The sequence below is a fragment of the Prionailurus bengalensis genome, chromosome C2, assembly GCF_016509475.1.
Source record: "Prionailurus bengalensis isolate Pbe53 chromosome C2, Fcat_Pben_1.1_paternal_pri, whole genome shotgun sequence".
In the NCBI taxonomy this organism is placed as follows: domain Eukaryota; kingdom Metazoa; phylum Chordata; class Mammalia; order Carnivora; family Felidae; genus Prionailurus; species Prionailurus bengalensis.
In genome coordinates, this window is record NC_057350.1 from 96,557,185 (window position 1) to 96,585,129 (window position 27,945).

The window sequence follows — 27,945 nt, forward strand, 5'->3', positions numbered from 1 at the left end:
CGTAATATTACAATCAAATAGTTGCACCATGCAATCTCAGAAAAGCTTGACAGAACGATTTGCATTAAACAGCAGTATGCGAAGGGGAGCAGGATTGACATCCCGGTCTACTCTCATACAGAAAATGGAACTGGCACTGTAGTTAGATTTGCTGAAACCAATGAATGGAGGCAAGGCTGTGGCTAAATAACGAATGTATTGAGCCTTGTCCAGGGGTTTATATACCTTCCGCCTTCCCCTTACAATAATCACGGAAGGTAAAGATGTTTCCCCAGGAGGAAAGAGGCTCAGGTGTTAATAAGCACATTTTCTGGCTGGATGACTGATAAAAGTGGGAGCGGACAGTAAGCTCATTATGGCTCAACTCACAACTGGAAATGTAAAAAGGGACCCAATTTATGTACATGAAAAAGCTTTCTGAAAAGGTGACATCCAAGTAAAAGTGACTGTGTTGATTACTGGTACCCAAAGGACCGTAACTAACTGATCTACTTGGATAATGTAATTTTATTCTTCTGAAAAGTAAATAAACTTTTCAAGATACAGTCCTTACTTGATATGTCAAAATTCAGTGAAAAAAACAAAATGTCATTTGACTCTGACAACTTTTGAAGAAACTGATGTTTTTATTCGTTTACATGGTATAATTCAATATAGAAAGCAAATGCAGAAAATAAGTTTTTCCTTGTTTTTTTTTTAAATAGGTAATATAATTTACACGGTATAAAACTCAACAGAAGTGTCTGCTGTAAAAATTATTCATCCTGCCCACCCTTACCCCCAACTAATCACTGTCCAGTACAGTTCCCTCCCTAGATAATACCATGGTTACCAGTTACTTGTGTGTCTTTCAGAGATACTCTAAAGCAAGGTTTTAAAAATGTGAAATTTTCACGTAGCAAAGGATTCTTGATTTGCCCTTTCACAGCTCTCATTCACATACTTATATAATGTTAGAGCTGCCAAGGTAGAACAAAATATGAATCACATATGAATCAAATATGAATCAGATCACAGGAGTAATTCCCACCAACCCCAAACATAAGATTGGCCATGAAGAAGGTCAGAGAGGCCAGGCAGGAATACAGGAAGTAGGTAGGGATTATCTCACAGCAGAATGAGAAGTAATCTCTATTTTTTCCTGGAGTATAGATTTACAGTATTCACTCCTACCTACTTCTCGGCTTCTAGGCCCACAGAAAGATTTCACTTCTTTGTTAGGATTAGCCTGTGAAGTGGCTATTTCTGGCTAAAGGGCTTTGAGGCCAAAGCATTTAATTGCAGAGAACCCCCTTCAGTGTTCTCTTCTGCCATAGGGAATATAAAGGCTGTGTGTTCCAGATGGTAATAGCTCAAGATGGTGAAGCCTCTGTCGACGTGGGTCCTTGAGTGACCGTGTGGAGCAAAGCCGCTGATGATCCACAGTGAATGTGTGGTGCGGGCAAGAAATAAAAGTCTGTTGTGTTAAGCTGCAAGGATTTTGTGATTATTTGCTATGCCTTATCCTAACAAACGCAATTCCACATAATTTGAAATTTAACAGCATGTATTATTTGTATTATCAGAATTTAAAAAAAAACTATAGTAGAAAACAACTGTGAAGAGCAACAGTGCAAATGTCAGAAAATTGCTAAGTAAAAATTCAGTTTTAATTTCCAATACGTTAATTGCTTTTGCACTGTTTTTTCCCAATTTTCTTATGTTTGTCTATACATATTTCTTGTATTTGGAAAAGAGGGTCTCAGTGACCTAAGTTTCTACCTTAAAAAAAGGGTGTGGGGTGCCTGGGTGGCTTAGTCTGCTAAGCATCTTCTGATTTCAGCCCAGGTCATGATCTCGTGACTCATGAGTTCGAGCCCTGCATTGGCTCTGCACTGATCATGTGGCACCTGCTTGGGATTCTTGTCCTCTCTCCCTCTCAGAATAAATAAATAAACTTAAAAAAAAAAAAAAAAGGTGAATTAAACCCAAAGTAAGCAATGGAAGGCTATAGAGAGCAGAAAACAATGGCGTTTATAATAAAACAAACAGAACAACCGATGAACCAAAAGCTGGTTCTTTGGAAAAACAACAACAATAAAATTGATAAAACTTCAGCCAAACTGAGCAAGAACCTACCAAACTTGGGAAAGAAATAACCTCACTACAGATCCTACAAACATTAAAAGGATAATAAGGGGGGGCGCCTGGGTGGCTCAGTCAGTTAAGCATTCGACTTCGGCTCAGGTCATGATCTCACGGTCTGTGAGTTCAAGCCCCGCATCGGGCTCTGTGCTGACTGCTCAGAGCCTGAAGCCCGGTTCAGATTCTGTGTCTCCCTCTCTCTCTGCCCTTCCCCTGTTCTCATGCTCTGTCTCTCTCTGTCTCAAAAATAAATAAACATTAAAAAAAATTTTTTAAAAAAGGATAATAAGGGACCGTTACAAATAATTTTAATAAATGAGGCAACTGTCATGAAACAAATTTCTGGAAGGACATTACCAAATCTCATTCAAAAATATCCCTAACAATCTCTATTAAAGAAACTGATTTTGCACTTAAAAACCTTTCCAGAAAGAAAACCTACTAGGCTCAGATGTCTACACTGGTGAATTCTACCAAACATTTAGGGAAGAAATACCAAACTTTAATATACCCTAATATCATAGCCAGTGCAAGCCCGGTTTAGCATTAGAAAATCAAGGGCACTTGGGTGGCTCGGTTGGTTAAGCATCATAGACTCTTGGTTTTCAGCTTGGGTCATGATCTCATGGTTTCGTGAATTCGAGCCCTGCTCCATGCTGATAGTGCAGAACCTGCTTGGGATTCTCTGCCTCCCTCTGTCTCTGCCCCCACCCCACTCACTCTGTCTCTCTCAAAATAAATAAGTAAACTTAAAAAAATCCTATTTCTATATATTAGTGATAAACCATTGAAAATGAAATAAAAACACTAATAGCATTACAAATATGAAACACTTAGGATAAATTTGACAGAGCACATGCTGGTACAGTATTCTGAAAATTTTAAACAATACAGAAACAAAGATCTAAATCAGTGAAGACGTTTACCACACGTTACCAATAGTGACAGGGTGTTTACTTTTATAGAAGCACTCTAATGAGTGAATATGGAAATAATAAAATTTGAAAATCACCATTCTGTAATTCCTGACGTATTAAATGGAGGCAGCCAATGATCATCAGTTATTTTTTTGCTGTTGAAACTGGCAAGGTGATTCTTTTTTGTTTTTTTTAAAGAATATGTGATTTTATTAAAAAGAATTTTTTTTAATGTTTGTTTTTGAGACTGAGACAGAACGTGAGTAGGGGAAGGGCAGAGACAGAGGAGGAGACTTAGAGTCCAAAGCAGCCTCCAGGTTCCAAGCTGTCCGCACGCAGCCCGATGGGGCTTGAACTCAAACCGTGAGATCATGAAGTCAGATGCTTAACCAACCCAGAAACCTGAGCCACAGTCAGATGCTTAACCAACTGAGCCACCCAGGCACCCCTGGCAAGCTGATTCTACAATTTGTAGGGAAATGTAAAGGACTGAGCAGAGCCAAAATAATCCTTAAGAACAACAAAGTTGGGGGACTTTACTATCTGATTTTAAGACTTGTTATAAAGGTACATAAAGAGGGAAGAGGACTAGTATCAGCATAAGGATAGTTCGATCAATCAATGAAACAGAAGAGGCTCCAGGAACAGACCACACATTTATGGTCAATTGATTTTCAAAAAAAGTGCCAGGTAATTTAATGGGAAAGGACAGCCTCTTCTAAAATTGGTGCTGGAAAGTGGATATCCATATGGGAAAACTTAACCCTTACACCACACCAGACATAAAAATAAACTCAAAATGGATCATAAGACTAACTGTGGGTAGGGAGATAGGTTAAATGGGTGGTAGGGATTAAGGAGTACACTTGTGATGAGAACTGGGTGAGGTATGTAAGTGTTGAATCGCTTAAACACCTGAAACTAATATTACACTGTAATGTTAACTAGCTGGAATTTAAATAAAAACTTGGAAACAAAAGACTGTGGAAGTGAAACTGAAATATTCGTAATAAATATGTGACTGACGACTTGAATCCAGAATGTAAAAGGACTCCTACAACTCAGGACAATTAGCCCTTTAGAGAAATGGGCAAAAGATCTGAACGGACACATTAGATACCAATGGAAGTGAAAACCACAAGGAGACACCACTGCACACCCACTAGAACGGCAAAGTGTAAAAGACTGAGCACAGGCGTTGGCAAGGAACCTCTCAAACACTGCTCAATCCATTTGGAGCTTTCTTACAATGTTAAGCATTCAATCACCATTTCATCCACTAATCCGACTCCTAGCTATCTACCCAAGAGAAACAAAGACCTATGTCCACAAAACGTGGCCACAAATGTGTGCAGCAGCTTTATTCACCAAGGGTCCACACTGGAAATGTTCCATATGAACATCAACAGGAGAATGGATCAACAAATTGTAGCATATCCATACAGCGCACGTCTCAGCAATAAAAAGGAATGCAGTACTGATTGACACAGAGAGAAATCTCAGAAACACGCTGAATGGAAAGAACCCGACAGGAAAGAGTACGGACGGCATGTTCCCAATCATGCGGAATTCCAGAACGGCAAAACAAATCCGTAAGGCCAGACAGACCGTCAGTGGAAATCTGGGGCCAGGCTGGGGCAGAGGGGCACCAGGGAACTTTCTGTGGAGATGGAAATGTCCTTTATTTGGATTGGGGTGCTGGTTCAACAAGAGAATACATTTTCCAAGATTCAAACTCTACACTGAATATGAGAGTATTTTATTTATGTTTAAGGATGTTCATCTCACATTACTGGATATACAAGTGAAACCCTAGTGTTAAGTTATATATCCAACAATAAGAAATGGGCTACATAAATTATGATACAACTTCCAATGAAAGATGGCATTTTGAATAAATGAGATTACCTCTACTCACGCTCATAATACCACTAAACTAACAAATTTAATTTGTACTTGATTCTAAAATGAATAAGCAGGGGCGCCCGGGGTGACTCAGTCGGTTAAGCGCTTGACACTTGATTTCAGCTCAGGTCACGTCGTGATCTCAAGGTTCATGAGATCAAACCCCACACCGGGCTCTGTGCTGACAGCGTGGAGCCTGCTTGGGATTCTCTTTCCCTCTATCTCTGTCCCTTCCCTGCTCGCGTGCTCTCTCTCAAAACAAAAAATAAACATTAAGAAAAATAAAATGAACAAGCAAACGTCATTTTGTCATACGTGAGTACACCAGAAACCGAGTCACTATGCGTTTAAACTGGTAAAAACAGGAAAGAATCAAGCATTTTTTTTTCTACCTTTTCTATACTTGGTGAAAGAATAGTGACGGGGTGTTTACTTTTAGAGAAGCACTCTAATGAGTGAATACGGAATAATAAAATTTGAAAATCACCATTCTGTAATTCCCAACGTATTAAATGGAGGCATCCAATGATCATCAGTGACTATTAACACCCAAAGGGAGAGATGGAAGGATGTACCACTACCTAAGAAGTAGACTTGCTAAAAACTTAGGACCTGACCAAGCCTGCAGATTCAACTACTTATTTACAAAAAAAAAATAAAATTAAAAAAAATAAAAACAAAAACCAGGACAAAAGAACACGTTGAATAACCCTATGAGATGCAATAAGCAAAATCCAGGCGGTGGTAAGCTCTATAAGACAAACAACTTGTATGTTCAATGCGATGTATCAATAACAAAAGATTAAAGGAGACTTCAGATGTATCAACGTGTAGAACTTACCTGAATTCAGTGAAACAAAGAATTACACTTATAGGACAACTGGAAATTAGACCACTGCTGAAAAATTTGAAGGTATTAATGACTTATTAATTTTTGGTATCGTAACAACATTTTGTGATGGCTAAAATGTGTTCCCCCGTGTTCAAAATTCTTAGGTTGAAGCCCCTAACTTCAGTACCTGAGAATGTGACTGTATTTGGATATGAAGCCTTTAAAGAGATAATCTTGAAATTATCTTAACTTATTAAACTATCTTAAATTATTCATCTTTAATCCAATCTGACTGGTATCTTTATAAGAAGAGATTTGGACACACACAAGAGACACGTGGACTGGATGCACACTGAGCAAAGGCCATGCAAGGACATGCCAAGAAGGTGGCTATCTATAAGCCAAGAAGACAGGCCCCAGGAGAAACCATATCTGTTGAGACCCTGATCTTGGCCAGTTTTTTTTTTTTTTTTTAACGTTTATTATTGAGAGAGGAACAAGAGCATGAGCAGGGGCGGGGCAGAGAGAGGGGGAGACACATAAACCAAAACAGGCTCCAAGCTCTGAGCTGTCAGCACAGAGACCAACGCGGGGCGGGGCTTGAAATCACAAACTGCGAGATCATGACTTGAACCAAAGTCAGATGCTTAACGGACTGAGCCACCTAGGTGCCCCTAAGCCAGTTTCTAATACGTTGTTATGGCAGCCGTAAACAACTTAATATGGCTCGCACTCTCTCTCTCTCTCTCTCTCTCAGAAATAAACGTTAAATTTCCTTTTAATTTTTAAATAAAAATATATCCTAAAATATTTACAGATGAAATATGTTCTCTGTAATTTGCTAAACATAACACTATGCGTTTGGCTGGAGTGAGGGTTGATGGGAGTGTAGATGGGGCAGGATTGACCATAAATTAATGATTATTTACTTGTATCTTTGAAATGTTTCATGAATTAAAAAAATATTTTTTTCACATTCATTCATTTTTGAGAAACAGAGCACGAGCAGGGGAGGGGAGGAGAGAGAGGGAGACACAGACTCAGAAGCACGTTCCAGGCTTTGAGCCACCAGCACAGAGCCCAATGTGGGGCTCAAACTCATGAACCATGAGGTCATGACCTCAGCTGAAGTTGGACACTTAAGTAACTGAGCCACCCAAGTACCCCTTTCATGAATTTTTTTTAAAGACCAAAACCTCCAAGGACAAAGGTATTTGATAGTAGATATGGGGGTGACATGGGGGGGGGAAGCCCAGACACTGGAAAATGAATGGATGAATGGTAAATGACTTAGCATCTTGCGACATACAAAGTAAGGTCTGAGGAGGAGAGGTGTAACAAGGACCTTATTATAAATACAAAATCTCAGGCTCCAACTTGGACCTGCTGAATCAAGCTGAATCTTTATTTTTATTATTATTTTTTTAACATTTATTCATTATTTTTGAGAGACAGAGAAAGAGTGTGAGTGGGGCAGGGGCAGAGAGAGGGAGACACAAAATCCAAAGCAGGCTCCGGGCTCCGAGCTGCCAGCACAGAGCCCCACGCCGGCTCGAACTCATGAACCATGAGATCATGACCTGAGCTGAAGTCGGATGCTCAATCGACTGAACCACCCAGGCACCCTAAGCTGCATTTTTAATAAAATCCTCAAATGAACCACAGATACTGAAAACAGACTGAGGACAGCTAGCAGTGGTGCACAGTGGCAACCTGACACCTCAGGGCCCCTCAAAAGACTCAGGAACTGTTGGCTCAGGTAACTTTGCAAAGGGATGTAAAGATGGGGTTAAAAACTAGAGGACTATTTACAAATGAAAGAAACAATTGGATCCCAGATCCCTTCACGGACTCAGTGCAACAGATGACTGTCTCCATGGTCTCTGGAGTCTGGAAGGAGTTGAGAATGGAGGGATACCATGTTAAAAACACAAGAGATCAAGGAAAAATACACACATTAAAAGTTCGAGACCTCGGGGTGCCTGGGTGGCTCAGCTGGTTAAGCGCAGACTTCGGCTCAGGTCATGATCTCACTGTTCTTGAGTTCAAGCCCCGCATTAGGCTCTGTGCTGACAGCTCAGAGCTTGGAGACTGCTTCAGATTCTGTGTCTCCCTCTCTCTCTGCTCCTTCCCCACTGGTGGTCTGTCTCTGTCTCTCAAAAATCAACAGACATGGGGCACCTGGGTGGCTCAGTCAGTTGAGTGTCTGACTTCAGCTCAGGTCATGATCTCACGGTTCGTGAGTTCAAGCCCCACATTGGGTTGTGTGCTGACAGCTTGGAGCCTGGAGCTGCTTCAGATTCTGTGTGTGTGTGTGTGTGTCTCTCTCTGCCCCTCCCTTTTCATGCTCTGTCTCTCAAAAATAAATAATAAAACATTAAAAATTTTTTAATAAATAAACATTAAAAAAAAAAAACAGAGGCGCCTGGGTGGCTCAGTCGGTTAAGCGTCTGACTTCAGCTCAGGTCACTATCTCGCAGTCCGTGAGTTCAAGCCCCGCGTCGGGCTCTGTGCTGACAGCTCAGATCCTGGAGCCTGCTTCAGATTCTGTGTCTCCCTCTCTCTCTGCCCCTTCCCCGCTCATGCTCTGTCTCTCTCTGTCTCAAAAATAAGTAAAAACATTAAAAAAAAATTAAAAACAAAAAAAAAAAGTTGAGACCTCTCTAGCCTTCTATTCCCCACTTGGATTTTAGGAATACTACTATCACAAAAAATATCTAATGATACTGACCTTGAATCTTCCCTAGGGAAACATCCTAGATAATGCCCTATCAATAAATATGACTAGACATCCAAAGATCTCCAGACATTCAAAGAAAATCTCTATTAATGAGAAGTCAACCCACAAGGAGAAAAAAAGACAACTTGGAGGAAACAGACACAATCAATGTCAGAAGAAAACTTTATTTAGAAACTCATTGTTTTCAGGAAGAAAATACTGCGTCCATTAAAACAAAAAGACAAGCTTTTAAAACAACAAGAAAACAAAAAAAGTGCTTTTGGAAAATAAAAATACGATCAAGGCAGAGAGGAGTTAAGATGGCAGAGCAGCATGGATATCCTCAGCTTTTCTCATCCCTGAAACACAGCCAGATCAGCACCAAAGCATTGTGAACACCTACGAAATTTATCTGAGGATTAACACAACAATCTGCATAACGTGAGCTACAGAGCATGACAGGTACAGGGTGCAGAGAGGTCAACCGGGGGAGAGAAAAGCCTCTGAGGTAGGGAGCTGTTTTTGTGGAGAAGACAGTGACAGGGAAAAGGAGGGAGTGCGGTGCATCGAGACTGTGCAAGAAAAGCACTCCCCCAAGGGGCGCCTGGGTGGCTCGGTCAGTTGAGCGGTTGACTGCGTCTCAGGTCAAGAGCTCGCGGTTTGTGAGTTTGGACCCCACATCTGTCTCTGTGCTGACAACTCAGAGCCTGGAATCTGCTTCAGATTCTGTGTCTCCCTCTCTCCCCACCCCTCCCCTACTTGTACTCTGTATCTGTCTCTCTCAAAAATAAATTAAAAAGTTAAAAAAGAAAAAAGAAAAGCACTCCCTCAAAAGCAGCTGGAGAGAAAGGGTGAAAACACTCACAGGGGACTGAACAAGAAATCTGTTCCCCAAAACCACTGATGGGGAGAAAGGAGAGGGTTTCAATTCCACCAGAATTCTATAAACAGTGGAGCGCGAAGTCTGAAGTTTTGGAGCTCAGTGCCTGGCAGTGCTCTGGTGAGGAGGGAGGGCGAATCTCCAGGAGCAGGCAGCAAGGTCTGAGGGGTACATGTACACACAGGGAGAAGTGGTTCCCCTACTTGGAGTGCATTTGGTGGAGGCCATAAAGCCTCCCCACAGGCAAAGATCCCAGCAGACCCCGGAGAGCAGCCAGGTTTGCTGGTATTGGGACAAAGATGCCAGAGTGTGATAAAACCTGGAGCTAGCTGTGATTTTGGATTGCTGTAATCCCTGAAACTCTGCTGCTATGCGATCACACAAACGTTTTCTGGGGAAAGCTGGCATCCAGCCATTGCTCAACGAGACCCTCTCCCAGAAAGTTGGCGTGGGTCCAAGCCACAGGGGTCTCTGAAATGTGGGGTTTTGAAATACAATCCCAAGTGAGATAAAACTGTGGAGGGAGGTGCCACCTGGTGGGCGGATGGCTTGGAAATGGACAGGGTAGAGGCAGGGATGGAGGCCTGAGACAAAAGAGGGGTGCTTGATCACGGGTAGTCCAGAGACTAGGGAGCTGGGGGAAGCCATTTCCACCTCTCCCAGGCATGTGCATGCACACATGCACACCACACTGATCCACCCCAGTAAGCTAAGCAGCACCACCTAGTGGAGAATGGAGCCATTACACCAAGCCCTGTCCAATTTTGCCTTCCAAGCACATCCCCTAGAAGAACAGCACAAGTCACTCCACCTGCTTAGGGTATAAACTATAGGACTCGAGAAGGCATAGTTTCAGTTCTAGGGGAAACTGGATGTAATTTCATTAGGGTTTCATTTTGTTTGCTGGTTCATTTACTCATTTTCTTAGCTTCTGTTTTTTGCTTAAATTTTTTTTTTCCTTTCCTCATTCTTGGATACAGAAAGGAATATTTATCTTTTCATTTAAAATTTCTTGTTCTATTTCATTTTCCTTTATTCTATTTTATAATTTAATTTTTAAATTTTTCTTTTTCTTTCTTTCCCTTTTTTCTCTGTTCTATTAAGATTCTTTCAACAAGAAGGGGCACCTGGGTGGCTCAGTTGGTTGGGTGTCAGATTTCAGCTCAGGTCATGATCTCACGGTTCATGAGTTCAAGCCCTGCATCAGGCTCTGTGCTGACAGCTCACAGCCTGGAGCCTGCTTTGGATTCTGTGTCTCCCTCTCTCTCTGTCCCTCCCCTGCTCATTCTCTGTCTCTCCCTCTCTCTCAAAAATAAACAAACATTAAAAAAAAAAAAAGATTCTTTTGACAAGCACACCAAAACACACCGAGGATCTAGCTTCCTTTATTTTTGTTTTTAATTTTAATTTATTTTATTAATTTTTTTCTTCCTCCAAAATGACAAAATGAAGGAATTCACCCCAAAAGAAAGAACAGGAAGAAATGACAGCCAGGGGCTTAATCAACACAGATATAAGCAAGATGTCTGAACTAGAATGTGGAGAATCATGATATTAAGAATACTAGCTGGGGTTGAAAAAAGCATAGAATTCCTTTCTGAGGAGATAAAAGAAATAAAATCTAGTCAGGACGAAATTAAAAATGTCACTGAGATGCAATCTCGATGAATGCCACGACGGCATGGATGGACTAAGTAGAGCAGCGAATCATCAATTTAGATAATGAAGCAGAGAAAAAGAGGGAAACAAAGGCAAAAGATCACGATATAAGATTTAGAGAATTCAGTGACTTATTAAGGAATAACATCTGAATTATAGGAGTCCCAAAAGATAAAGAGAGAGAACAAGGGGGAGAAAGTTTATGTGAGTAAATTACAGTGGAAAACTTTCCTAATCTGCGTAAGGACGCAGATATCAAAATCCAAGAAGCACAGAGAACTTCCATTACAGTCAATAAAAACCAACTATCACCAAGGCACGTCATAGTCAAATTCACAAAATACACAGACAAGAAAAGAATTATGAAAGGAGCAAGGGAAAAAAGTCCTTAAACTGTAAGGGAAGACAGATCAGGTTTGCAGCAGACCTATCCATGGAAAGTTGGCAGGACAGAAAGGAGTGGCAGGACGTATTCAATGTGCTGAATCAGAAAAATATGCAGCCAAGAATTCTTTATCCAGCAAGGCTGTCATTCAAAGCAGGAGAGATAAAGAGTTTCCCAAACAAAAACTAAAGGAGTTTGTGATCACTAAACCAGCCCTGCAAGAAATTTTAAGGTGGACCCTTTGAGTGGAGAAAAGACAAAACAAAACAAGACCAAAAGCAACAAAGACTAGAAAGAATCAGAGACATCACCAGAAACAACAACAGAAAACGCAATGGCGCTAAGTTCATATCTTTCAGTACTCACTCTAAATGTCAATACACTAAATGCTCCAAACAAAAGACACAGGGTATCAGAATGGATAAGAAAACAAGACTCATCTATATGCTTACAAGACACTCACTTTATTTATTTTTTTAATTTTATTTATTATTTTTTAAAATTTATATCCAAATTAGTTAGCATATAGTGCAACAATGATTTCAGGAGTAGATTCTTCTGTGCACCTTATCCATGTAACCCATCCCCCCCTCCACAAACCCTGCAGTAACCCTCAGTTTGTTCGCCATATTTATGAGTCTCTTCTGTTTTGTCGCCCTCCCTATTTTTATATTATTTTTGTTTCCCTTCCCTTCTCTTCATCTGTTTTCTCTTAAAGTCCTCATATGAGTGAAGTCATATGATTTTCATCTTTCTCTGACTAATTTCACTTAACATAATACCCTCCAGTTCCATCCATGTAGTTGCAAATGGCAAGATTTCATTCTTTTTGATTGCCGAGTCATACTCCACTGTGTGTGTGTGTGTGTGTGTGTGTGTGTGTGTGTGTGTGTGTGTACATACCACATCTTCTTTATCCATTCATCCATCGATGGACATTTGGGCTCTTTCCATACTTTGGCTACAGTTGATAGTGCTGCTATAAACATGGGGGTGTGTGTGTCTCTTCGAAATAGCACACCTGTATCCCGTGGATAAATTCCTAGTAGTGTAATTGATGGGTCATAGGGTAGTTCTACTTTTAGTTCTTTTGAGGAACCTCCATACTATTTTCTAGAGTGGATGCACCAGCTTGCATTCCCATACAAGAGACTCATTTTAGACCTAAAGACACCTTCAGATTGAAAGTAAGGGGATAGAGAACCATCTATCATGCTAATGGTCATCAAAAGAAAGCTGGAGTGCCATACTTATATCAGACAAACTAGATTTAAAATAAAGACTGTAGCAAGAGACGAAGATATAAGAATTATGAGCTCTATCCACCAAGAAGATCTAACAATTATAAATATTTATGCCCACAACATGGAGGCACCCAAATACATATATCAATTAATCACAAACATAAAGAAACTCATTGATAATACCATAACAGTAGGGGGCTTCAACACCCTATTTACAGGAAAGAATAAATCATCTGAGCAGAAAATCAACAAGGAAATAATGGCTCTGGATGACACAATGGAACAAATGGACTAAACAGATATATTCAGAATATTTCATCCTGAAGCAGCAGAATACACATTCTTCTCTAGTGCACATGGAACATTCTCCAGAACAGATCACATACTAGGTCACAAATCAGCCCCCAACAAATACAAAAAAAAGACTATACCTTGTGTATTTTCAGACCACAGTGTTATGAAACTTGAAATCAACCACAAGAAAAAATCCGGAAAGACCATGAATACTTGTAGATTAAAGAACATCCTCCCAAAGAATGAATGGGTTAGCCAAGAAATCAAAGAGGAAACTAAAAAGTACATGGAAGCCAGTGGAAATGAAAACACGACAGCCCAAAACTTCTGGGATGCCGCAAAGGTGATCTTAAGAGGGAAGTATATAGTAATCCAGGCCTTCCTAAAGAAAAGTCTCAAATACACAACCTAACCTTACACTTAAAAGAGCTGGAAAAAGAACAGCAAATAAAGCCCAAAACCAGCAGAAGAAGGGAAATAATAAAGATTAGAGCAGAAATCAATGATATCAAAGTAAAACCAAAAACCAAAAACCAAAAAAAATCAGATCAATGAAACCAGGAGCTGGTTCTTTGAGAAAATTAACAAAATTGATAAACCACTAGCCAGACTGTTCAAAAGGAAAAGACCCAAATATATAAAATCACAAAAGAGGAGAGATCACAACCAACACCACAGAAGATAATATTATAAGCAATTATATGCCAACAACTGGGCAATCTGGAAGAAAAGGACAAATTCCTAGAAACATATACACTACCAAAACTGAAACAGGAAGAAATAGAAAATCTGAACAGGCCCATAACCAGTAAAGACATTGAATCAGTAATCAAAAATCTCCCAACAAACCAGAGTCCAGGATGGCTTTCCAGGGGAATTCTACCAAACATTTACAGAAGAGTTAAGATATATTATTTTGAAACTGTTCTAAAAATAGAAATGGAAGGAAAACTTCCAAACTTATTCTATGAGGCCAGCATTACTTGATTTCAAAACTAGACAAAGACCTGACTAAAAAGGAGAACTACAGACCAATTTCTCTGACGAACTTGGATGCAAAAATTCTCAACTTACTAGCAAACCAGATCCAACAATACATTAAAAGAATTATTCACCACGATCAAGTGGGATTTATACCTGGGATGCAGGGCTCGTTCAACATCTGCTAATCAATGTGATACACCACATTAATGAAAGAAAGGATAAGAACTACATGATGCTCTCAATGGATGCAGAGAAAGCATTTGACAAAATACAGCATCCTTTCCTGATAAAAACCCCCAAGAAAGCAGAGATATAAGGATCATACCTCACGATCATAAAGGCCATATACGCAAGACCCACCACTAATATCATCCTCAACAGGGAGAAACTGAGAGCATTCTCCCTAAGATCAGGAACATGACAAGGATGTCTACTCTCACCACTGTTCTTCAATATAGTGTTGAAAGTCCTAGCCTCAGCAATCAGACAACACAAAGAAATAAAAGGCATCCAAACTGGCACGGAGAAAGTTGAACTTGCCCTCTTCACAGATGACAGGATACTCTATGTGGAAAATCCAAAAGACTCCACCAAAAAACTGCTAGAACTGATACACAAACTCAGCAGAATCACGCCATATAAAAATGAATGTACAGAAATCGGTTGCATTTCCATTCACCAATAATGAAGCAGCAGAAAGAGAAATCAAGGAATTGATCCCATTTACAATTGCACCAAAACCCGTAAAATGCTTAGGAATAAACCTAACCAAAGAGGGAGAAAATCTATACACTGAAAACTATAGAAAGCTTATGAAAGAAATTGAAGAAGACACACAAAAAAATGGAAAAACATTCCATGCTGATGGGCTGGAAGAACAAATATAGTTAAAATGTCAATACTACCCAAAGCAATCTACATATTCAATAAAATCCTTATCAAAGTAACACCAGCATTCTTCATAGAACTAGAACAAACAACCCTAAAATTTGTATGGAAGCAGAAAAGACCCCAAAGAGCCAAAGCAATCCTGAAAAAGAAAACCAAAACAGGAGGCATCACAATCCTGGACTTCAAGATGTATAACAAAGCTGTAATCATCAAGACAGTACGGTGCTCGCACAAGGACACATAGGTCAATATGATCAGAATAGAGAACCCAGAAAGGGACCCACAAATGTATGGTCAACTAATCTTCGACAAAGCAGGAAAGAATATCCAATGGAAGAAAAACCAGTCTCTTCAGCAAATGGTGCTGGGGAAACTGAACAGCGACATGCAGAATAAATGTGGACCACTTTCTTACACCATACACAAAAATAAACTTAAAATGGATGAAAGATGGCACAAAAACAGACACATAGACCAATGGAATAGAATGGAAACCCCAGAACTAGACCCACAAACGTATGGCCAACTCATCTTTGACAAAGCAGGAAAGAACATCCAATGGAAAAAAGACAGCCTCTTTAACAAATGGTGCTGGGAGAACTGGACAGCAACATGCAGAAGGTTGAAACTAGACCACTTTCTCACACCATTCACAAAAATAAACTCAAAATGGATAAAGGACCTGAATGTGAGACAGGAAACCATCAAAACCTTAGAGGAGAAAGCAGGAAAAGACCTCTCTGACCTCAGCCGTAGCAATCTCTTACTCGACACATCCCCAAAGGCAAGGGAATTAAAAGCAAAAGTGAATTACTGGGACCTTATGAAGATAAAAAGCTTCTGCACAGCAAAGGAAACAACCAACAAAACTAAAAGGCAACCAACGGAATGGGAAAAGATATTCGCAAATGACATATCGGACAAAGGGCTAGTATCCAAAATCTATAAAGAGCTCACCAAACTCCACACCCGAAAAACAAATAACCCAGTGAAGAAATGGGCAGAAAACATGAATAGACACTTCTCTAAAGAAGACATCCGGATGGCCAACAGGCACATGAAAAGATGTTCAGCGTCGCTCCTTATCAGGGAAATACAAATCAAAACCACACTCAGGTATCACCTCACGCCAGTCAGAGTGGCCACAATGAACAAATCAGGAGACTATAGATGCTGGAGAGGATGTGGAGAAACGGGAACCCTCTTGCACTGTTGGTGGGAATGCAAATTGGTGCAGCCGCTCTGGAAAGCAGTGTGGAGGTTCCTCACAAAATTAAAAATAGACCTACCCTATGACCCAGCAATAGCACTGCTAGGAATTTATCCAAGGGATACAGGAGTACTGATGCATAGGGCCACTTGTACCCCAATGTTCATAGCAGCACTCTCAACAATAGCCAAATTATGGAAAGAGCCTAAATGTCCATCAACTGATGAATGGATAAAGAAATTGTGGTTTATATACACAATGGAATTCTACGTGGCAATGAGAAAAAATGAAATATGGCCTTTTGTAGCAACGTGGATGGAACTGGAGAGTGTGATGCTAAGTGAAATAAGCCATACAGAGAAAGACAGATACCATATGGTTTCACTCTTATGTGGATCCTGAGAAACTTCACAGGAACCCATGGGGGAGGGGAAGGAAAAAAAAAAAAAGAGGTTAGAATGGGAGAGAGCCAAAGCATAAGAGACTGTTAAAAACTGAGAACAAACTGAGGGTTGATGGGGGGTGGGAGGGAGGAGAGGGTGGGTGATGGGTATTGAGGAGGGCACCTTTTGGGATGAGCACTGGGTGTTGTATGGAAACCAATTTGTCAATAAATTTCATATAAAAAAATAGAAAAAAAATGGATGAAAGATCTAAACATGAGACAGGAAGCCATCAAAATACTAGACAAGAAAACAGGCAACAAGGTCTTTGACCTCAGCTGCAGGAACTTCTTACTTGACAAGCCTACAGAGGCAAGGGAAACAAAAGCAAAAGGAACTATTAGGACCTCATCAAGATAAAAAGCTTCTGCACAGCAAAGGAAACAATTAGAAAAACTAAAAGGCAACTGATGGAACGGGAGAAGATATGTGCAAAGGACACATCAGATAAAGGGTTAGTATCCAAAGTCTATAAAGAATTTATCAAACTCAACACCAAAAAAAACCCAAATAATCCAGTGAAGAAATGGGCAAAAGACATGAAGACGCTTTTCCAAAGAAGACATCCAAAGAAGACTGGCTAATAGACACATGAGAAAATTGCTCAACATCACTCATCATCAGGGAAATACAAATCAAAACCACAATGAGATACCACCTCACACCTGTCAGAATGGCTCACATGAACAACTCAGGCAACAACAGATGTTGGCGAGGATGTGGGGACAGAGGAACCCTTTTGCACTGCTGGTGGGAATGTAAACTGGTACAGCCACTGTGGGAAACAGTATGGAAGTTTCTCAAAAAAATTAAAAACAGAACTACCCTATGACCCTGCAATTGCACCACTAGGTATTTATCCAAAGGGTACAGGAGTGCTGATTCAAAGGGGCACATGCATCCCAATGTTTATAGCAGCAGCACTGACAATAGCCAAAGTGTGGAAAGAGCCCCAGTGTCCATCGACAGATGAACGGATAAAGATGTGGTATATACACAATGGATTATTACTCAGCGATCAAAAATAATGAAATCTTGCCATTTGCAACAACATGGATGGAATGAGAGTATATTATGTGCTAAGCGAAATAAGTCAGTCAGAGAAAGACAAGTACCATATGATTTCACTTAGATGTGGAATTTAAGATACAAAACAGATGACCCTAAGGGAAGGGAAGCAAAAATAATGTAAGAACAGAGAGAGAGACAAAAACCATAAGAGACTCTTAAATACAGAGAACAAACTGAGGTTTGCCGGAGGGGTTGTGGGTGGGGGAATGGCCTAAATGGGTGGCGGGCATTAAGGAGGAAATTTGTTGGGATGACCACTGGGTGTTATATATAAGTGATGAATCACTAAATTCTATCCCTGAAATTATTATTACACTGTTGATTTGGATTTAAATGTTTTAAAAAGTAAATAATAAAAAAATTAAAAACATAATCATGGCAGAAATGATAAGCTGAACAAGAGCTAGAAAATTCAGGAAATTCCCCCAAAACTTAGAAGAAGATAAAGGCCAAGAAAATTAGAGAACCAATCCAGTAGGTGCAAAATCTCAATAATGGGGTCACAGAAAGAAAATGAACTGGAGGGTAAGAAATCAAAGAAAAGACTAACATTTTCTAGAATGAGAGTCCATCAGTGCCCACCTTGCTGGAAGAAAACAGACCCACACTGAGACACATCATTGGAAATTTCAAAACAGTGGCCACAAAGCAATTACTAGCTTTCCAACAGAAAAACAAAACAAAACAAAAAAACAGGTTTCACATAAAGAAATGAGAGATGGAATGGATCTCTTGAAAACAGGTAAATTTAGGGAAAGAATAAGACATTTACTCTGCCCTCTGCCCCATGTGAGATGTACCACTGGGGAACCAAGTAGTAGATGGGAAGTATCCCTTAAAGGGATTCAACTTGCAAAATGAAAAACTGGAGACTTAGAATTCCATCATTTTGCCACCAGCTCTTCCCAACCTCCCACCCATGAGTTAACAGGTGTGAGCATGAAGCACTTATTGCCATCATCGTCACAACAGGAGAAAACTAGACATTCTGTACCTCCTACGGACTGAAACTGAGTCTGATAAAATCTCTAGATCAGCTGCCAATTTGCAAAAAATACAGAGGACACAAAAGCAACACAAACATCAACAACTGAATGGATAAGAAGTGGTGTACTCACACAGTGGAATATTACTCAGCAATAATAATAATAATAATAATAATAATGATAAAGTATCAAACTTGCAACAACACAGATGAATCTCAAAATAATTAAGATGAATGAAAGAGGCCAGGCCAAAAGAAAAAAAAAGTACACACTGCATGATTCATTCCAAGTAGAAAATCTTAGAAAATACAAACTTGTCTATACTAAGAGAAAGCAGATCATTAGTTGCAGAGGAGACAGGGAGAGGCAAGAGGAAAAAATTACAAAGGGACGCAGGGAACTTTTGGGAGTGATAGTTGTATTTAATATCCTGATGCTGGTGATCTTTTCATGGGTATGTAAGGGCGGGCCTACGCCAGCCGACTCCATCTTGTTCTGTGTCCTTCACCTTGACCACACCTCCTCCCCTTGAGTAAACCCTCCCTCACCTGCCGGACCCTTCCCCAGGACCCCTCCCCAGCCAATCGGCTGAGGCCATAGCCATTACCTCACCAACTGCCCCCAGGCCCCAATAAAACCTTTGTCCTTTTGAAACTCGCTCTCTTTCCCTGGTATCTCACCGCTGCGTCGGTGCAGGTAGGGGATTGAGCTCGAGCTAGCTCGAATAAAGGCTCTTTGCTTTTGCATCGGACTCGGCTCCCTAGTGGTCTTTGGGGATCATGAATTCTGGGCATAACAGGTACAGACGTATGGCAAAAGGCATCACACTGTACACATTAAGTATGTGCCGTTTATTGTATGTCAACTGCCCTTCAATAAAGCTGTTTTTAAAAAAGGAAAGAAACACTGAGGGCAGCTGTACTGTGAGTGGGTAATCAGCAAAATCACACTGGAAAACTCTGAAGCTCAAATGGTTCAGTTCTTCAGTATAAGAACAAAGGAAACAAGGAATGGAGAAGAAGTCTACAGAGTGAAAAAGAGACTTAAGATCTCAAATAATTTTTGACTTCGGCTCAGGTCATGATCTCAAGGTCTGTGAGTTTGAGCCCCGTGTGGGGCTCTGTGCTGACAGCAGAGCCTGGAGCCTGCTTGGGATTCTGTGTCTCCTTCTCTCTCTGCCCCTCCCTTGCTCACGCCCTGTCTCCCTTTGTCTCTCAAATAAATAAATAAATAAATAAATAAATAAATAAAAACTCAAACAATTTTTTTAAAAGAGTAAATAAGACTAAATCAAATTCTCCAGGGATACACTTGGGGTGATAACATGATCTTTTAGAGATGCAAGAAAGTGACTGTTCTAGGAGCTGTTACTTTGGGGGAAGGGGGCCAGGAATGGGAGAGGTCACAAAGAAGGGCTGTACAGGGCAGAGGCCTAGTTCTGACTGCTGGTTACAAGGGAGTTTGCTGTATAATTCCGTAAGCTCTACATTTTTGTGTATGGCTTTCTGCATCTGTACTTTATTTTTTAAAAAAGAAATGTAAAACAAAAGAATGATAATGGAATCGGGCCCCTCAGCAACACTGGAAGCCAGAGATACCTTTAACTCTAAGGGATAAGTTCATCCAAAAAAAAAAAAAAAAAAAACACCCAAAACCCAAAAAACTCCTGGGCATAAAAACCACAGGCAAAACCTAAAGCAAAGAACAAACCGGGGGGAAAAACCCAAACATTGTAAAATATTAACCTCCCTATATAAAGAACTCTTGGAAATCAAAAAAGAAATCTAAGGCCAGGAGTGAAATTGTAAAACGAGCAGGGATCGGCTCTGAAGAGACAATTCACGACACGAACAAAGTGGGCCGTTAAACATATGAAAAGATGGTCAGCGTCACTTACCAAAAAGAAAAACAACAATTTACACTATGCTGTTTGCCTCTTAAAAACTATGCTGTTTTGCCTCCAATTCATCAACAGAGTATCTGTGAGGCTGTTGGAATGTAACTGGTAGGTAGAATTTGGCTTCATACATCAAAATTACAAAACACACCAACATCCTTCGACCCAAAAATTCCACTCCTAAAGGATTCATTTTATAAACTTACTTGTGTGAATGAAAAATTAGTGTATAAGATTTATGCACAGAAGTACTGTTCATAAGAAGAAAGGAATGGAAACAATCTAAATGTCCATCAATAAGAAAACCGTTAAATAAACTATACACCTAACCAATGCAATACTATGCAGCCGTCTTTCAAAAATGAGGAAACTCTCCACACGCTGATATGGGCAAGTCTCCAAGATACACACACTATTAAGGAAAAAGCAAGACACAGAACAGTACATAAAACATATCATCATTTGTGTAAAAGGGGAGAGAAAAAGGATATACAGGAAAAAATATATTCCATGGGGCACCTGGGTGGCTCATTCAGTTAAGCATCCAACTTCAGCTTAGGTAATATCCTGCAGTTCAGGACGAGTCCTGCACAGGGCTCTGTGCTGACAGCTCAGAGCTTGGAGCCTGCTTCAGATTCTGTGTCTCCCTCTCTCTCTGCCTCTCCCCTACTCACGCTCTGTCTCTCTCTCTCTCTCAAAAATAAATAAAAACATTTACATATACATATATATTCCATGTATGCGTAACAAAACTATGGAATGACACTTCAGAAGTTAGAAACGGTTACAGAGATTCGTGTAGGTTAGGGACTTGGCAGATGGGGTCATGGATGGGATGGAGACTCCCAATATATACGTTTTCCCTACTACAAAAGTTTTCCTAACCACATGAATGTATTACGTATTCAAAAAATTAAATATACTAAATAAGGAAAAACTAAGTTATTTACAAATTGGTAAAACTTTCAACTATACACATGGTTTAAGTACTAGCTTAAAAAGCCTTTAAGTCTTTAATGAAATCGTTAATTTCCAACGTAGAATTCTATACCAAGCTTAATGGTCAATTAAGTATAGACATAAAGCAAAGCCATTTTTAGGTACGTGAGGTCTCAAAATGTTTGCATCACTTGAAGTTCTTAGGAAGCCAAGAGAAGGCATACCCCCTTCAAAACAAGAGACTAAACTAAAAAAGAGGAAGATACACAATTCAGGAAACAGAGAATGCATTCGAAGAGGGGAAGAAGGATCCTTAGCTGGGGAGAAAGGTGTATTTATACACCAGTTATGGAACACACCATCTAAATCAGAGTAGAGCATATGGCTATGGGAGCAATTTCTAGGAGAAAATGAAAATTGCAAATACTTTTGAATGTACTTGAAGAGATTTACAGAATAGGGAAGAGTTTATGATTGAATTAGTGATAAACATAAAGAAATAAAGAAGAAAAAAGATGAAAGGAAAACAGAAAAGTTGTTCAGGAAAGGATATGCAACTGTAATCATACATATGACATTGGTTAGCTGTGGGTGGTTTTCGCACAGTTCTATAAATGTTAACACTGGATACGGCTCTAACTGTAAATCTTTTTCTTTTAATTTTTAAATGTTTTATTTATTTTTAAGACAGAGACAGAGCATGAGTGAGGATGGGGCAGAGAGAAGAGGGAGACACAGAATCTGAAGCAGGATCCAGGCTCTGAGCTGTCAACACAGAGCCCAACCCAGGGCTCAAACTCACGAACTTTGAGTTTCTGATTTACTACACTGACACCATTGCCAACAGAAATAAAGGGCAACATTTCTTTCCCACTTTTTGTCTCTAGACCATATCCCATTATGGTGTAGTCAGAGAACTGTGTTGAAAGTAACCTGACTTCCTGTTTTCTTTTTTTTAATTTATATATTTTGAGAGAAAGTGTGAGTGAAAGAGAGAGTGTGCGCAGCAGAGGAAAGTCAGAGAGGGAGACAGAATCCCCAGCAGGCTCCTCACTGTCAGCTCAAAGCCCAATGTGGGCTCAATTTCATGAACCAGGACATCAAGACCTGCGCCAAAATCAAGAGTCAGACATTTAACAGACTGAGCCACCCAGGCACCCCAATTTTTTTTTAAACTTTGTGTTTATATAATCAATTTGTTTTTGGTTCTCAGTTGCTCTTTGTATATTCAATTACAAGATTTGCTTTGTTTTCATTACACTTAATTTTATGTAATTGAATATGTACAATATTTACATGGCTCAAAGTCAAAACTACGTACAAAGGGATACTCAGAAAAGTCCTATTTCCATCCTTATCCTCCTTCAACCACGCCCACCACCCACTTACAACCTGTTTCTGGTTTATAGTTCCTAAGCATCTTCTACAAAAATGACCTGTGGAGGTATTTCCTCTGGAAAAATTACTAGAAGTGCAACTGTTAGGTCAAAGGGGAAATGTTCATATATTTTTGTTAGCTATCACCAAATTCTCCATAGTGACTGCTGACGTCCATTCTTTTTTTTTTTCTCACCACAATAACTCATCATTTGTTACCATATGACACTGTCACTCTATTATTAAATATACACATTACTTTGTAACTGGAAGTTTGTTCTCTTAATCCTCTTTACCAATTTTGCCCATTGCACCACCCATCTCCCATCTGGCAACAACCAGTTTGTTCTCTGTATTTAAGGGTCTGTTTTTTGTTTTGTGTTTTAGATTCCACATAGAAGTGAAATCACATGGTATGTGTCTTTGTCTGACTTATTTCAAATACCCTCTAGGTCCATCCATGTTGTCACAAATGGAAAGATTTCTACGGCTGAGTAATATTTTCATTGTGTGTGTATATGTATGTATACATATACCTTCTTTACTCAGTCATCTATCTTTGGACACTAAGTTGCTTCCATGTCTTGGCTATTGTAAATAATGCTGCAATAAACATAAGGGTGCATACATTTTGAATTCGTTTTCGTTTTCTTTGGGTAAATACCCAGTATTGGAATTACTGGATCAGATGGCATTTCTAATTTTACTTTTTTTCAGAAAACTTCTGTATGGTCTTCCACAGTGGCTGCACTAGTTTGCACTTCCACCAACAGCACACATGGGCTCCCCTTTCTCCACATCCTCACCAATATTTGTTGTTTCCCACGGGTTTGCTTTTAGCCATCCTGATTGCTGGAAGGTGGTATCTGTGGTTTTGAGTTGCATTTCCCTGATCATAAGGGATAGTGAGCATCTTTTTATGTGTCTGTTGGCCCTCTGTATGTTTTCTTTGGAAAAATGTCTGTTCAGGTGCTGTCTTTAATTTCTTTTGTCAATGTCTTATACTTTTCAGAGTATAGGTCTTTCGTCTCCTTGGTTAAATTTACTCCTAGGTATTTTACTCTTTTTGGTGCAGCTGCAAATGGGATTTTCTTAATTTATTTCTACAACTTCATTATTAGTGTATAGAAATACAAAACATTTCTGTATATTAATTTTGTATATGTGCTGCCGAAGCGAGCACTCTGTATATTAATTTGGTATCCTTCAACGTTACTGATTTCGTTTACTCTAATAGTTTTTGGTGGCATCTTTAGGGCTTCTAATACATAGTATCATGTCATCTGCAAATAGTGACTGTTTTACTTCTTCCTCACCAATTTGGATGCCTTTAACTTCTTTTTCTTGTCTGACTGCTGTGGGTAGGACTTCAAGTTCTATGTTGAAAAAAGATGGTGAGAGTAGACATCCTTGTCTCATTCCTGATCTTACAGGAAAAGCCCCCAGTTTTCCCCCATTAAGTATGATGTTAGCTGTGAGTTTTTCATATATGGTCTTTATGATGTTGAGGTATGTTCTCTCTACACCTATTTTGTTGAGGGTTTTTATCACCAATGAATGTTGTATTTTGTCAAATGCTTTGTCTGCATCTATTGAAATGTTTTTTTTCAATTCTTATTCTTGTTAATGTGATGCATTACAATGATTGACTTGCAAATATTGAAACACCCTCACACCTGGAATAAATCCCACTTCATTGTGGTGAGTGATCTTTTTAATGTATTACAATTGTCTTTGCTATTATTTCATTGAGTTTTACATCTATGTCTATCAGGGATATTGGCCTATAGTTTTGTTTTGTTTGTAGGGTCTTTGACTAGTTTTGGTATCAGGCTAATGCTGACCTTGTAGAATGAATTTGGAAATTTTTCTCCCTCTTTTATTTTTTGGAATAGTTTAAGATGAATAGTTGTATTAACTCTTCTTTAAGTGTTTGGTGGAATTCAACTGTGAAGCTACCTGATCCTGGACTTTTGTTTCTTGGGAGTTTTTTTGATGACCAATTCATTTTTTTTTAATGTTTATTTTATTTTGAAAGGGGTGGGGGAGAAGGTGAGGGGCAGAGAGAGAGAGAGAGAGAGAGAGAGAGAGAGAGCGCCAGAGAATCCCAAGCAGGCTCTGCGCCATTAGTGCAGAGCCCGATGCAGTGCTCGAACCCACAAACTGTGAGATCATGGCCTGAGACAAAATTAAGAGTTGGGACACTCAACTGACTGAGCCACCCAGGTGCCCCTGTAACCAATTCACTTTTGTTACTAGTAATCAGTCTGCTCAAATTTTCTATTTCTTGATTCAGTTTTGGAAGAGTGTCTGTTTCCAGGAATTTATCCATTTCTTCTAGGTTGCCCAATTTGTTGGCATATAATTTTTCACAGCATTCTCTTATAACCCACTTGCATTTCTGTGGTGTTGGTTTTATTTCTCCTTCTCATATCTGATTTTATTTAAGTTCTCCACTTTTTTTTCTTGGTGAATCTGGTTAAAGGTTTATCAACTTTGTATATCTTTGTCAAACAACCAGTTCTTGGTTTCACCAATATTTTGTTTCTTTTTTTTTTTTAGTCTCTAGTTCATTGTTTTCATTCTAATTTTATTTTCTTTCTTCTACTAACTTTGTGGTGTTATTTGTTCTTTTTTCTCTAGTTCCTTTAGGTACAAGGTTAGATTGGTTATTTGAGATTTTTCTTGTTTCTTGAGATAAGTCTGTATTGGTATAAACTTCCCTTTTAGGAACTGGTTTTGTTGTGTCCTAAAGATTTTGGACCATTATGTTTCATTTCCAGTTGTCTCCATTTATTTTTTAACTTCTTTGATTTCTTTGTTGACCCTATTGGTTGTTCAGTATCATGTTTTAGTTTTTATTTGTGTTTTTCTAGTTTTTTTCTTATAATTGATTTCTAGGCTCATACCATTGTGGTCAGAAAAGATATTTGATATGATTTCAATCTTATTAAGTGTATTTTATTATCTTTTTTTGCCTCTATCCCCAATGTGGGGCTCAAACTCTTGACCTTGAGATCAAGAGTTGCATGCTCTACCAACTGAGCCAGCCAGGCATCCCTGATTTCCATCTTCTTAAACTTATTGAGACTTGTTTTGTGACCTAAAACATGTAATCTATGCTGGAGAATGTTCCATGTGCACTTGAATGTGTATTTGGTTTGGACAAAATATTCTTTTTTTAATGTTTATTTATTTTTGAGACAGAGGGAGACAGAGCGTGAGTGGGGGAGGGACAGAGAGAGAGGGAGACACAGAATCTGAAACAGGCTCCAGGCTCTGAGCTGTCAGCACAGAGCCCAATGTGGGGCTTGAACCCATGAACCGTGAGATCATGACCTGAGCCGAGGTCGGATGCTTAACTGACTGAGCCACCCAGGTGTCCCAACAAAATGTTCTTTATAGATCTGTTAATTCCATCTGGTCTGTATGTATCATTCAAAGCCATTGTTTCTTTGTTGATTTTCTGTCTGAATGATCTTTTCACTGATGTAAGTGGGGTGTTAAAGTCCCCTACTATTATCTTATTACTCTCAATTTCTTTCTTTATATTAATATTTGTTTTATGTATTTAGGTGCTCCTATGTTGAGTGCATAGATATATACAATCATTATATCCTCTTGGATTGATACCTTTATGATTATGTAATGCCCTCATCTCTTACAGTCTTTAAAGTCCATTTTCTCTGATTTAAGTTGCTACCTCAGCTTTTTCTTCCATGGAGAGTATCTTCTTCCATCTCTCCACTGTCAGTCTGTGTGTGTCTTTAGGTCTTACGTGAGTCTCCTGCAGGCAGCATATAGATGTTTATCTGTTCAGTTACCTTATGTTTTTTGATGGGAACATTTAGTGTATTTAAACTTAAAGTAATTATTGATAGGTATATACTTATTTCATCTTGTTCATTGTTTTCTGGTTATTTTTCTAGTTCTTCTCTGTTCCTTTCTTCTCTTGCTCTCTTCTCTTGTGGATTGATAGCTTTCTTTAGTGTTATGCTTGGATTCCATTTTTTTTTTAATGTATCTATTATAGGTTCTTGATCTGTGGTTGCCATTGGGTTCATATATAACATTCTATGTGTATAACAGTCTATATTAAATTAATGGCCACTTAAATTCAAACACATTCTATAAAGCACTAAACTTCTACTCCCTCCTCCACATTGTATGTATATGTTGCCATATTTTACATCTTTTTATTTTGTGTACCCCTTGACTAATTTATTTTAGATAGAATTGATTTTACTACTATAGTGTTTTAACCTCCATACCTGGCTTTGTTGGTGGTGAATCTACCTTAACTATAGGTCTGCTTTCACCTGTGAATTTTTTCCTTTCATAATTTTCCTCTATTTACGGCCTTTTCCTTTCACTTAAAAATTCCTTTAACAGATCTTATAAGGCTGGTTTACTGGTGATAAACTCTTTATCTTTTGTTTATCTAGGAAATTATCTGTCCTTCAATTCTGAATGATAATCTTAGTGGAGAGTATTCTTGGTTGTAGTTTTTCCTTTCAGTACTTTGAGTATAACATGCCTCCCTTCTAGCCTGAAAAGTATCTGCTGAAAACTGAGCTGATAGTCTTATGGGATTTCCCTATGTATAACCATTTTCTCTTTGGGTTTTTTTTTCCTCTTGAGAGAGAAGAGAATGTACTCATGAGAAGGGGAGAGGGAGACAGGGAGAGAATCTTAAGCAGGCTCCACACTCAGTTTGAAGCCTGATACGGGGCTTGATTCCATGATCCTGGGATCATGACCTGAGCCGAAATCAAGAGTCAGATGCTTAACTGACTGAGCCACCCAGGCACCCCTTTCCTGTTTTTAACATGCTCTTTATCATTAATTTTTGCCATTTTTATTATTGTGTGTTTTGGTGTGGCCCTCCTTGGGTTCATCTTATTAGGGTATTTCTGTGCTTCTTGAATCTGGATGTCTGTTTCCTTCCCTAGATTAGAGAGATTTTCAACTAATATTTCTTCAAATGATCTTTTGCCCCCTTTTGTTTTCTGGGATCCCTATAATGTGAATGTTATTATGCAGTATGATGTCACAAAGTTCCCTTAATATTTTCTCATTTTTTATTCTTTTTTCTTTTGGCTGTTCAGCTTGGCTGCTTTCCGTTACCCTTTCTTTCAGATTGCTAACCCTTTCTTTTATATTTTCTAATCTGCTATGGATTCCTTCT

The 27,945-nt window shown here is 39.2% G+C and overlaps 1 protein-coding gene across 1 annotated transcript in view; it reads right to left on the minus strand.

Moving 5' to 3' along the window:
* The window catches only part of GPR160 (G protein-coupled receptor 160), a 58,044-nt gene that overhangs the window by 6,244 nt on the left and 23,855 nt on the right, over positions 1-27,945 (minus strand). The gene's annotated exons all lie outside the window — the stretch shown is intronic.